This window comes from Triturus cristatus, chromosome 3_2, assembly GCF_964204655.1.
Source record: "Triturus cristatus chromosome 3_2, aTriCri1.1, whole genome shotgun sequence".
Lineage (NCBI taxonomy): Eukaryota > Metazoa > Chordata > Amphibia > Caudata > Salamandridae > Triturus > Triturus cristatus.
The window spans coordinates 756,907,231-756,919,996 of record NC_140584.1 but is presented as its reverse complement, the minus strand read 5'-3'; the positions used below and the strand labels follow the sequence as shown (position 1 = coordinate 756,919,996).

General features: G+C 40.7%; 1 long non-coding RNA gene across 1 annotated transcript; it reads left to right on the top strand.

The window, feature by feature from the left end:
* Positions 1-2,565: 2,565 nt before the first annotated feature.
* On the top strand, positions 2,566-4,092 carry LOC146858057 (uncharacterized). Its single transcript, XR_014979983.1, has 2 exons — positions 2,566-2,946; positions 3,658-4,092. It is a non-coding gene; the product is annotated as an uncharacterized LOC146858057 (long non-coding RNA).
* Positions 4,093-12,766: the final 8,674 nt, after the last annotated feature.

Here is a 12,766-nt window from a genome sequence, read left to right as displayed (position 1 = left end):
CTGCCACAGCCCCTCCCACCTTCCCTGTGTGGTCAGCTAGCTGCCCCCGACCCCCTCCAACCTTCCCTCCATGGTCTGTGTGTATGCCATCATAGTCTCACTGTTGCTCTCCATGGTGTGTCTTGCTTCTGGTGCCCATCCTGCCTGACCTCCATAGTCATCTTGCTGCTCCTGCCCTGCCCCCTTGCCCCCAGTTCTCTGTTTCCATGTGCAGACCCCTATTCCCTCCCTCCTGGCTTGTCTGTTCCATTTTAATGCCCCTGATCTGTCCCTGCTGCCCTTTATGGTCTGTTATGCTGCAGCTTTCTCTCCTGTCTGTCCATTATGGTCAGCTAGCTACCATTGCGTCTTTCCTCTCTGTTCTCTGTTGTCCATGTGCATGGTCCTGTCCCCTCCCTATTGCTTTCTATTGCTTGTTGTGCTGCACTCCCATCCCGCATGCCCTGTGTGGTGTATTGTGCTGCTGCAAACCCTGATGCCTGCCCTGTAAGGTCAATTTGGTGCACCTATCCATGTCCCTCCTGTCCTCTGTTATCCTAGTCCATGTCCCTACCCCAATTCCTCCTGCCTTCCATAATCCAATGTACCATACTTGCAAACATTTTGAACTTGGTAAGAGGGAGATTTTGAAAAAAAACTGGGGTATTGATTTTCCCCTTTGAGTTACATTGAAAAAGAGGAGATTATAGACAGGAGACAGATCAAATAAAGCCCATTTGAGCTTAAAAACATTGGATGTTTCCTGGCTGAATGGGGTCTGTTGGCATGTATGGTTGTACTACCACTGCCTCTTCCTTCTGCCCAAAATGATCTATTATATTGACACAGCCTCTCTTGCCAGTCCTGTATTGTTGGTTTGTTGCCCCTGCCCCCCTTTCCACTGCCCTCCATAGTCTGTTGTGCTGCCACTGCAATTCCTGCCTGCCCAGTGTGGTCAAATTGTTACCTCTGCACCCTCCTACATGCCTTCAATTTTCAGAGTCCGTGCCCCTGGTCTCTGCCTCTCAACAGTATCCTATTGAACAACTAGATTGCTAACATTCTATATTTATTACAAAAGTGTGGCACGCCTTACGTCATCTTGATGTAATCAAAACTGTAATACCTAGAGCATTTCCTTAATAAATTACATATATGAAAGGGTCTTATTTGCATCTAAATTATGGTTAGTGCTCTAAAAATCTAAAATGAGGACATATTTTCTGAGTTTTCAAATAGCGACAAAGCACTTTTATATTATTTGTTATCTTTATGTTTTTTTATCCAGTTGACTACTTGATTAAATGTTGCACTTAGGGGAGAGGATGTGGTGTTACTTCCAGAGCTGCAGACTTTGCAACTGGGGAACCAGGTTGGAGTTTCTGTTTCAGCTCAACATTCTGTGATTCTGGTCAAATCACATACAGGCACATGCATCAAACCTTTTTGCGATCGCAAAGGGTGCGAATCGCAAAAATAGGCCGTTTGCGATCGCAAAAGTCAGTGTTGAAATGCATCAACTGTATATTTGCGAAAATCCATTTTTTCGCAAATATAAGGAATCGCAAAACATTCTGCGAATCAAATAGCGAATCGGTATTAGCGTGTCCCAATTACCGAATCGCAAACAACGAATCGCAAAATGTATGCATGACAAATCGCAAATAGCGATTTCCATGAAAATCGCAAATTAGCTATCGCTAAATAAGAAGGATCACAACCAGGTGGTAATCATGAGTGCAAATCACAGACAGGTGAAAACCAACTGAAACCCATTTAAACACACCCAGAATGAGCCAGCACTGTTCACAATGGCAGGGATTTACCTGATGGCGAGGAGGATGAGGCTGCAGGCTGCCGCACAGAGACGGAGGCGAATGAATGAGCGCATCTTCAGAGTCCGCATAACTTTGCTAGGCCAGCAAGAGGATGAGATATACGACAAGTATAGGCTCAATGCAGCAATGATCCATGACCTAATCAATGAATTGGACCCCATAATGCAACGACAGACACGTAGGACCAATGCCATCCCAACGCATGTGCAGGTCCTATGTTGCCTACACCTTCTGGCGTCAGGCAGTTTTCAGGGGGTCATTGCTGTTGCGGGAGGTGTGTCACAAAGCGCACTTTCAAGAATATTGAAAGCATTCCTTGATGCCATGATGGCCGTGATCGGGTCTCATATCAAGTTCCCTACCACCGCGCTTGACCTTGCAAAAACCAAACAGGAGTTCTACCAGATAGCTCGTTTCCCACATGTTTTGGGTTGTATTGATTGCACCCACGTTGCAATATGTCCCCCTGCAACACAGGAATATATATATAGAAATAGGAAATCTTACCATTCCCTCAATATTCAGGTTGTTTGCAATGCCAAAAACATTATCACTGACATTGTTGCGCAATTTCCAGGGAGTGCACATGACTCTTATATCTTCAGGCAAAGTGGCATACACACCCGTCTTGTCAGGGGAGAATTTGGAGAGGGACATCTGCTTGGTAAATATGTGTTATAGTTTATCACTGTCATTGTACGTATGTCAATGTGAAGCTGCCACTGACTCTTTGCTCCATTACATGTAGGTGACAGCGCATACGCCTTGCGTAATTACCTAATGACGCCTTACCTCAATCCCACAACTGCCAATCAACAGAGGTACAATGCAGCACATATTTCGACAAGGAACATCATAGAGCGCACATTTGGGCTGTTGAAGAGCCGATTCAGATGTCTACATAAGACCGGTGGAGCACTGAAGTACAACCCTGAACAATGCTGCAAGATAGTAGCGGCATGTGCCATGCTGCACAACATAGCGACAAGGGGAGGAATGGACATCGAGGTGTCTGACAGCGATTCGGAGGATGGGAACCAGCAAGTGCCACAACACCATGCAGCACAAGGGGCAGGCGCAGCAGAAGGGCGTAGGAGAAGATTTGACATCACACAAAATTATTTCTGAGGTGAGTAATGATGACACAGAAACTGACTATTGCTATCAGAGTATTCTTTAATTAAATAAAATTGCCATGAGTGTTCAAGCACACTTGTAATCTGACCAGTGCAATGGACATAAGTGGTTTGCAAATGTCAATTCACTTGTCACTCTGTGAAAAGTCAAATCCAAATAAATGGTTACGTCACCATAGTGGAATGCACTTGTACATGCCAGTCTAGCGCTTTTTCCCACGAACACCCAGACGCCTGTCAGACCCAGCATTGTCATCCGTTATGTTGGAAGCGGCGGGGGTACTGCTGCGTGTGTTGCGTCTTCCTGCAGTGCGGACTGGAACTGCCACACTACTTAGGCTTGAGCCACCCTCACTACCCTCTTCGGGCGTGGAATTGTTGGCCGCAATTGTGGAAGCATTTAGCAAATCAACTGCATTGGTGACCTGGTCCAGTGCTTTAGCCACATCGCCGCTCCAATGGCACATTTCAGTTTGCATGGTCACAGACCTACGTGCCAGCAGTGCAGTTGTCGTGGCCAATCTATTGTTTGATTTAGCAAACATTTTCAATTGCAGCATTAGTTGACGATGCTGTCTCTTCTGGGATACATTTCCCTCATGCATCACCTTGCTCAGTTGCTGCACACTTTCTGACAGTACTGCTATGTTGCTAGCCATCTTGCCAACTTGCAATTGTACTAATCGTGTGTTTTTTGTCTGCAGGCGCTGCATACGGAGCATCTGTCCCTCAAGACCACCCCAGACATCACTTGGTTGCTCCTCCTGCTGTGTCCTGAGTGCTCTTCCTCTCCTACGCCGGGCTCTGTGATTAGTTCTGGGGACCTGTGGTTGTGTTTGTGTGATGGAAGTTGTCTGGCCATGGCTGCCACCTGGTGTTGCATCAGCCTCATCATCTTCACACTCCATGGTGACTAGGGATGGAACAGTAGCCCTGCGTGACTTTGTTGGACGTGAGGGATTTATTTGCACCACAGGTGTGTCCATCTGTTCACCTGCGCTGGTGTCCTGCATGTCTGGGGAATCGCTATCCACATCTTCTACACGTTGTGCATCTGTGAGGTGAAACAGTGCAACACTGTATTATTTCATGTCTGTGATATTAATTGCACAGTAATAAATTTCTGCCTTTGTAAATGATTTTATACTCTATTAAGCTTTTTTGGGTTGTTACTCTGAGATTTGACATTTTAACTGCTTGACCTGACTACATCTCCCATAATGCCCCTCACCTACTGAATGCATTGTGTACTGGATGTTCAGGGTCTGCACTTGGGCTGTGCTGTGGTCGAGTTCTACCTTTACATTTTGTAACACTAAGAAAACATACATTCATCTTACCTTCAGATGTGTTTGCTGCTCCGGACGTGTCCAGCTGGGTCACACCAACAACAGCTTCTGGCTGGATGGTGGATTCAATCAAGTCCTCCATGGGAGTGTTCCCAGTGTCTGTTGGTGTTCCCCCTCCTGTCTTCTTTGCCTCCTTCAGGCGGTCAGCTATGCGCACCTTAGCCCGACTGCGCAAGTCGTACCATCGTTTTTTGAGTTCTTCAATGGTGCGGTGTGTCACCCCAATGGCATTGACCCTGTTTTGGATCCGGAGCCAGATTTTCCTTTTCTCCTGCTCTGCCACTTTCAATGATGCCTTTCCAAACAGCTTGTCATGGCTGTGGACTACTCCCTCAATGAGGGTGTCAATTTCTTTTTCTGCAAATTTAATTTTGCGTTTCCTGCCTGTTTGGCTCTCCTCTGCTGTTTGTGAGGCTTCCATTTGATATCACAAGTTTTTCTTCTGTCTCTGTCACACTCCTGTTCTGCTCCCAGAGCCAGCTCCCTCCTCTCCCTGACACTGTGCACTGGAAATGAGGCTGGTGCTGCTCACTTCCTGGTTGTGATGTCATCAGGATGCATCAAAAAGCGACTTCGGTATTAGCGATTTCGCTAATTGCGAAATCGCTAATAGCGAGTTCGCAAATGCCGAAATCGCAATTTATTTAGCGATTTTTAGCGATTCGCAATATTCTCGCAATGTTTTTGTTGCATCGTGTTTTGCGAGTCTTTATTTGCGATTCCTTAAAATTCGCAAATAAGGACTCGCAAACTCTCTTTTTGATGCATGTGCCTGTAAATCTCCCCATGTCTACAACCAAAATGAATTTGATCTTGTGTGATGTAACCAATGCTCATGTAAAGCACTCCAATACCTGACAAGTCTGCTCTATATAAAACTGCAAAAACACTAAACATAAGTGTTTTGCACACTTCTGTCATTGGGCTACATGTGGGCTACATCTGGGTGATATTTGTGCTGCATTTGGGCTCTTTTGTCTCTGGTGGCCATCTTGGGAGTTTTATTTGTTATGAAGGTTCCTAATTTCCTCATTTACTGCAGTCTCCTCAGCAGGACATGCTTTCAGTTTTTTACTTTGATTCCAGCAAGAAGGTATTCATATATGTCACACATTTGCCATAAATTCTGGCTGTTAGCACTCTAGTTGCTCATTAGCTCACTGTAGTAAAGCTACTGCTCACCACGGAAGTCTGCTGCTGGTATTAAAAGTGCATGTTTCAGTCTGCATGTCAGAATTTTTTAATGAAATAGAAGAGGATTTGAGAAGTCACTCAAAATGTGCTCTAATTTTCCTTTCTGCAGCACTAATCATAATTTCTATGGCAAAATGAATCCCCTCATTGTGTTCCTTTTTAAATTAAATGTTTTAAGTGTTACCAGTTTATTCCAATCAAGATGGCTTCAGGTGTGCCATACTTTTGTCATAAGTAATGCAGTAAGCACTCTAGTTGTTCTTAAGAATACTCTGGGACATTCTGTCATTGGGCTATACTTGGGCTACATCTGGGTGATATTTACTGCTGTCTCCTCAGTAGGAAATACTTTCAGTTTTTTACTTTGCTTCCATCAAGAAGGCATTCAGATGTGTCACACATTTGCCATACATTCTGAATGTTAGCACTCTAGTTGCTCATTAGATCACTATAGTAAAGCTACTGCTCACCAGGGAAGTCTGCTGCTGGTATTCAAAGTGCATGTTTCAGTCTGCATGTCAGAATTTTTGTATGAAATAGAAGAGGATTTGAGAAGTCAAAATGTGTCGTAATTTTTCTTTCTGCAGCACTAATCATAATTTCTATGGCAAAATGAACCCCCTCATTTTGTTCCTTTGCAAAGTAAATGTTTTAAGTGTCACCACTTTATTCCAATCAAGATGGCTTCAGGTGTGCCATACTTTTGTCAAAAGTAAGACTGTTTGCACTCTAGTTGTTCGTAAGAAGACTCTGGGACATTCTGTCATTGGGCTATACTTGGGCTACATCTGGGTGATATTTGTGCTACATTTGGGCGCTTTTGTCTCTGGTGGCCATTTTGGGAGACTTATTTGTTATGAAGTTTACTAATTTCCTCATTTACTACAGTCGCCTCAGTAGGAAATACTTTCAGTTTTTTACTTTGATTCCATCAAGAAGTCATTCAGATGTCTCACACATTTGCCAGAAATTCAGAATGTTAGCACTCTAGTTGCTCATTAGATCACTGTAGTAAAGCTACTGCTCACCAGGGAAGTCTGCTGCTGGGATTGAAAGTGCATGTTTCAGTCTGCATGTCAGAATTTTTTAATGAAATAGAAGAGGATTTGAGAAGTCACTCAAAATTTGCTCTAATTTTCCTTTCTGCAGCACTAATCATACTTTCTATGGCAAAATGAATCCCCTCATTTTGTTCCTTTTTAAATTAAATGTTTTAAGAGTTACCACTTTATTCCAAACAACATGGCTTCAGGTGTGCAATACGTTTGTCATAAGTAGGACTGTTAGCGCTCTAGTTGTTTTTTAGAACACTCTGGGAAGCTGCAGTAGAACACAAAGGAATCAACTGACAGTCTCTGCCCTTGTTGGATGCACATGTTTTACTGAGAATGTCAGAGTTCATTTTCACATGACTGAGAAAGATAATGTGAATTTACAGAAAATATGCTCTCAGTTTAGCTTATAGATCACCTTCCAAACCTCTGTGGTTAAAGCATGAGAAAATAGTTTTCTCTCAAACATGATTCATGATATCACAGCAGAAGACTTTTCCACATAATAAAATCACCTTAGAATACACCACAATTCCTAAAATGAGTATGGTGCCATCAACAAATGATTTATAATATAACTAAAGTCTTAAAACCTTCTAATAACTGCAATGTTTTTTAATGAGGTGCTATCATGTATATTGGTCCCAAGATGGCTGCCAACACTTCTTGGATGAAGTACTGACAGCCAATCAAATCTCACGATGGGATGTGAGGTTAGGCTCCGCCCAGATATATATGTGATTTTGATTTTCTCAGGAACTACTGAACGGATTTACACAATTTAAGCAAAAGGCACAACTCTGGACCAAGGTCTACCTTTCTGCCAAATTTGGTGTAATTCCGTTCAGCAGTTCGGGCTGTAGCTGCGGCTAAAGGTCCTATGGGAAATTGCATGGGGAAAACACGTTTTGGGACCCCCTTTTTTCTCAGCCCCCGCTACACTAATCATCCCGAGACTTTCAGGATAGGAGCGGACCGGAGCTGGACAAAAGTTTTGAAAATTTCGCAAAGATTCGTCAACGGGCGCCAAAGTTATTCCAAATTGAATGTTGCGGATTTCCTATGGAAAATAGGTCCTAACTATAACTACCTACTGGCGACCGCCAGTAGGCAATATATACATATTCTGTTGCAAATGGACACTGAGAACGACACAAATTTGGACTGGATGTGCCGATGTGTAACATACCATGAAGGACATTGAAAATTGTTTGCTATAATGAGATTTTATCAAGGAAAAGCAACAGAGATGTGGAAATGAACTTGTAGCTATGTTATAATAGTGAAAGTTTACCTCGAGTAATTTTGGTATGGTGTTTGTAAATAGTAAATTTTAGCACATTCAATATTATACATGATGGTCTGGTAGTGATGTTTCAACTACTGGATTAACGAGTTGGTCATAGTGAAGCACAGTGATGATGCATTTATATGTATAGTCTGTTTGCCATATCTATTAGGCAATTACCACGTGACTTTCAATCCTCTGTTTAAAAATGTTTGATTTTTTGTGACTTCCCATTATGAGAAAGGCAGGTGTGCCGAAACGCGTCAAGTGGATTAAATAAACAAGAGCTTAATGGTGAAGCTTACCCTTGTGTCGGAGTCCGATTACTGGAGAAGGAGTCGGGAGTGGTTGAAATATATATATACATACACTGAAAAAAACATAGGTTTCAGGGACGTTATAGTTAGTTTGAAATTTCACTCATACAAAACCAGAGCAATTCGGCCATTAGTTAATTATAACTCGTGCCCCCACAATGCACTGCTGATGACATCACATATTACATCACTTATGACATGGTCAGTGACATCACTGATGACATCATCCAGTGGCTGTGTGTTTCTGTACACTTTAAATATATTTTATATATATATAGGCCAAGGTGTATTGAAGAATGAGTGAGCTTATGACTATCTGAGAGGATGGTTCAGTAGGTCTGTGACTAAGTGTATAAGTGAGTGATTAAACCTGTCTTTCTAATACATGGGTGACTGACTAATCTGTATGACTGTCTGTATCAGTGTGTGAGTTGGTGTATAAGTGGTTGCTTAGGTTGGTGAGTAGCTATATGAGTCTCTATATGGGTTTTTGATTGTTTGTCTGAGTACCTAAATTGGTGCCTAAATGTCTGTGTGAGTGGGTGGGGTGTGTGTAACTCCCTGCATGGATGTATGAGTGGGTGATTCACTGGGTGTATTGGTTCAACAGTGTGTAAGTGAGGGGCTGTATGGGTGGGTGAGTGTGTATATAGGTGTGTTGGTGACTGAATGGATGTCTCAGTGGTACATATGTGAGTAACTACATATGTGAAAGGCAATATAAGTGATTGTTGGAGTATATAAATGACTATATGTGAGAGTGAGTGATAGTGAGAGTGACAGTATGGATAAGTGTGTGCTTGTGTCAGCGATTGTATAACAGAGTAAATATGTGTTAGTATCTGTATACATTAGTGGGGTGGTATGTGTATAACTATGTAGGTGAGTAAATGGGAGTGTGATTGATTCTTTGCATGACCGACTAGCTGTGTAAGTAACTCTATCGGTGAGTGGCAGTGTGAGTGTTTTATAGCTTTATCAGTGCATATGATACTGGCAATATTGATGAGTCACTGCATGTATGAATGACTGTGTGGATGAGGGAGTGGATGTGTGTATAGATGTAGGAATCAGTGAGTGGGTATGTAGTAACTGGTATTGGTGTGTCAATGGTTTAGAAAATGGTAGCCTGTATTTTAGAGTGGGTGTATCAAAGGTTATATTAGACTGTGAGGAGGTGCAACAGATTATCACATGGATAATGTCATCAGTGATGTCATTTGAGATGTCATCAGTAAGGTCATCAGTGATGTCACTGACCATGTCATGAGTGATGTAGTATGTGATGTTATCAGCAGTGCATTGCGGGGGCACGAGTTATAGTTAGCTCATCTAACTGTAATGGCTGAATGTCTCTGGTTTTGTACAAGTGAAATTTCAAACTAACTATAAAATCCCTGAAACCCATGGTTTTTTCAGTGGATTTCCAAGGTTTTTAAATGCTAATTTCTAACTATAACATCCCTGAAACCTATGGTTTTTTCAGTGAATTTCAAAGGTTTTTTAAATGCTAATTTATAACTATAACATCCACGAAATCTATGGTTATTTCAGTGAATTTCAAAGGTTTTTTAAATGCTAATTTCTAACTATAACGTCCCTGAAACCTATGTTTTTTTCAGTAACTTTCAAAGGTTTTTTAAATGCTAATTTCTAACTATAAGTTCCCTGAACCTAATGTTTTTTTCTCTAACTATCAAAGTACTATTGTGTTATTCATTAAACGTTTACCACAATGTACAATACAGTTAACCGAAAAACTGTTATGTAATGTAATGTATGTCACAAATTACATTGTTACTATTTAAAGACTACAACATAATTTAAGATTTACATAACATTTTATTTGATCTTTTTTGCTGTTTTCAGATTCCACTTAACTTCACTATACGCAGTGATGTCAATGAGATTCATCATGAAACAGCGGGGGGAAAAACAATCAACTAGATTGTTAGAAAAAACAAATATAACATTATTTTCAATACCTGTACCTATATGTGTTCCTCCTTTCAATTTTTCTAATTTCATGCTTCTTCTAAAAGATATCTTTTATTTAACTCAACAACATTTTCAAAATGTACACGAGTTTACATCTCCTACAATATACAGAACAAATATGTAAACTATTTCATTTCAACGCACTTTTTCCAAATGCAATACTAATCACCACACATAATAGTTCCAACAGTAGTTATAATAAGTAATTGTTTCCAGTGCTCTGTACTTTTTCTTTACATTATCCCACTAGGCCTGAATAATGTACTCAAAAATGTGGTTTCTAAAATATCCAATATGAGTTTGTTAAAGCATATTTACATCTTCCCAATAGGCCGAATGATGTATTTAAAACTTAGGATTCAAAAATATCAAATATGAATTTGGTAATTCGTAAGGCAATCTGGGTTTTATTTCCAAGTGTGCATCATTACAATGTGTCCATCCTTTATTACACTTTAAATACACAGTATAATGTCCACATGTCGTAGTAGGTCCAGCATGGAAAATAATAGCCACTGTTGTAAAAGTTCTTCCAGAAATAGAGATTTGACTTGCAACAAAACTTTTAAGTCTAGTTTCCCGTTTTCGTCCATTTGCTCAACAACGTGTAGCATTAAAATCAGATATTTTTCATATCTTTCTACGCATAATGTAGATAACATCTGGGATTTACAATGAGAACATTTCATATCAATAGTTTTCTGCTTTTACTAATTTGTTAAAAGCTACAGATTTGCAGTCAGGTATTGTTAAGTATATGAATTGTTCTGTGTCCACTACACTGCTTGAACTAAATGAACACTGTTCACATTTATGATTCCATTTGTAACGCAGTCCAAATAAGTTTTCAATATCTATTCCTTCATCTTCTAATACTCCATGCATAACCATCAGAAATTTTTGTGCATCTTGTTATATATTAAGACTAAAGGTCAAAGAACGAGTACATATATCTCTGAGTTGGCGAATACCACAAACAGTATGCATTTTACTTCTGTCAGTTGTCAATTGCTGAAATAGATCATAAAGTGCAAAACATCATCTTTTTTCCTGATTTCTCTTAATTTAGTTATGAAGATCGTCTAGGTAAAATACAATATTCAGAATAACATTACCATAGCAGTTGATACTTGAACTACTTTCCAGTTGGTCTCCCACAACGTCATCAACACTTTCCATTTTTTGCTTCTTTATACCTTTTCCTTTCTGTTCGATTTTTGTATGCTTTTAAACCAACCACACTTGATTCATTAATATATTTTCGTTTAGAACACACATAAATGGGATATTCAATTAAATTTGATGCATAAAGTCTTCTTAAACGATTATGTTCCCTTACACAATTTACATCAGCACTAATCTTGTTGTCATCAAAATCAATCAAGAATACAAACCAGACAATGTTCTAACTCGAGATAATGCAACATATGCCATTCCCTCTTTGAAAACAGTACTTCCAATATTTACCAATGCACTGTCTACACTTTAACCTTGAGATTTAGGAATAGTTACTGCATATGCTAAAGACAAAGGAAACTGTTTCCTGCGAACATACAAGTCTTTTACAGGCAAAAAACGTACAGCACAACACCCAATCTGTTTTACCTCTGTAATCTGATAAAATTTTATTTTCAGGAATTCTATTCCATCTCTGTTCCGATATTTTACAAAATCAACAACTTTCCCCATTGCTCCATTTTCTGAACGTCCTTCTGCATTTAAATTAGGCCGCAAAATTACCCGACAGTTTATACATACATCTAAACTGTTTTCTGAGCCGGCAGTTTTAGATACAGACTTTTCCAAAGACACCAATATAGTCTGTAGTTTCTCTGAAAAAAAGCATGGGCACTCCCTGATGCTCTATTTTATCAATAGCTTGAAACTGAACTATTTCTTGTTTTTCCAATTTTAGAAGCTCTTGATTACCTTTCTTCCAGACCCGCAAAATTGCTTGTCTAGCTAAGATCCCAACACCCCTGTTCATAGTTGATTGTCTAGTTGCTAATCAATGTATAGCCAAGTTTGTTCAATGTCTTGCATTTGCTCCAAGGCAAATGTGTCTCTTGTACACACAAAATATCAGGATTTATCAACCTTAAATCGGCAGCTATTCATTGCCTTTTGTTTACATTATTCAATCCACATACATTAAGGTGCCGATTCCGATCCTGTAAAACCCGGGTACAAATGGTCATACTGAGCGTTTTCTCCGTACGACTCGTTCCCGGGAATTCCACCGTACAAACCAGCAAGTACGATTCGTACAGAAATACCATTTCCGTACGAATCGTAAAAAACACTGTGCGGCTAAAAAATACATACAATTCCGATCCTGGACAGTGCGTACACAACATCCGCATGGAGTCAGGCAGCATTTTACGGACCAGCAAGTACGATTCGTACCCACAGCACTCCGCACGGCTATATTTTTACGGGAGCCAAAAAGTGCCGGAAAAGCTAAGTACGCCGCGATGCACGAGGAAAAGGGGGCCCGGCACGCACCGTACCCCCAGCCCCCATATGTACGCACCGTACCCCCAGCCCCCGTATGTATGCACCGTACACCCAGCCCCTGTATGTACGGACCGTACCCCCGGCCCCCTTATGTATGC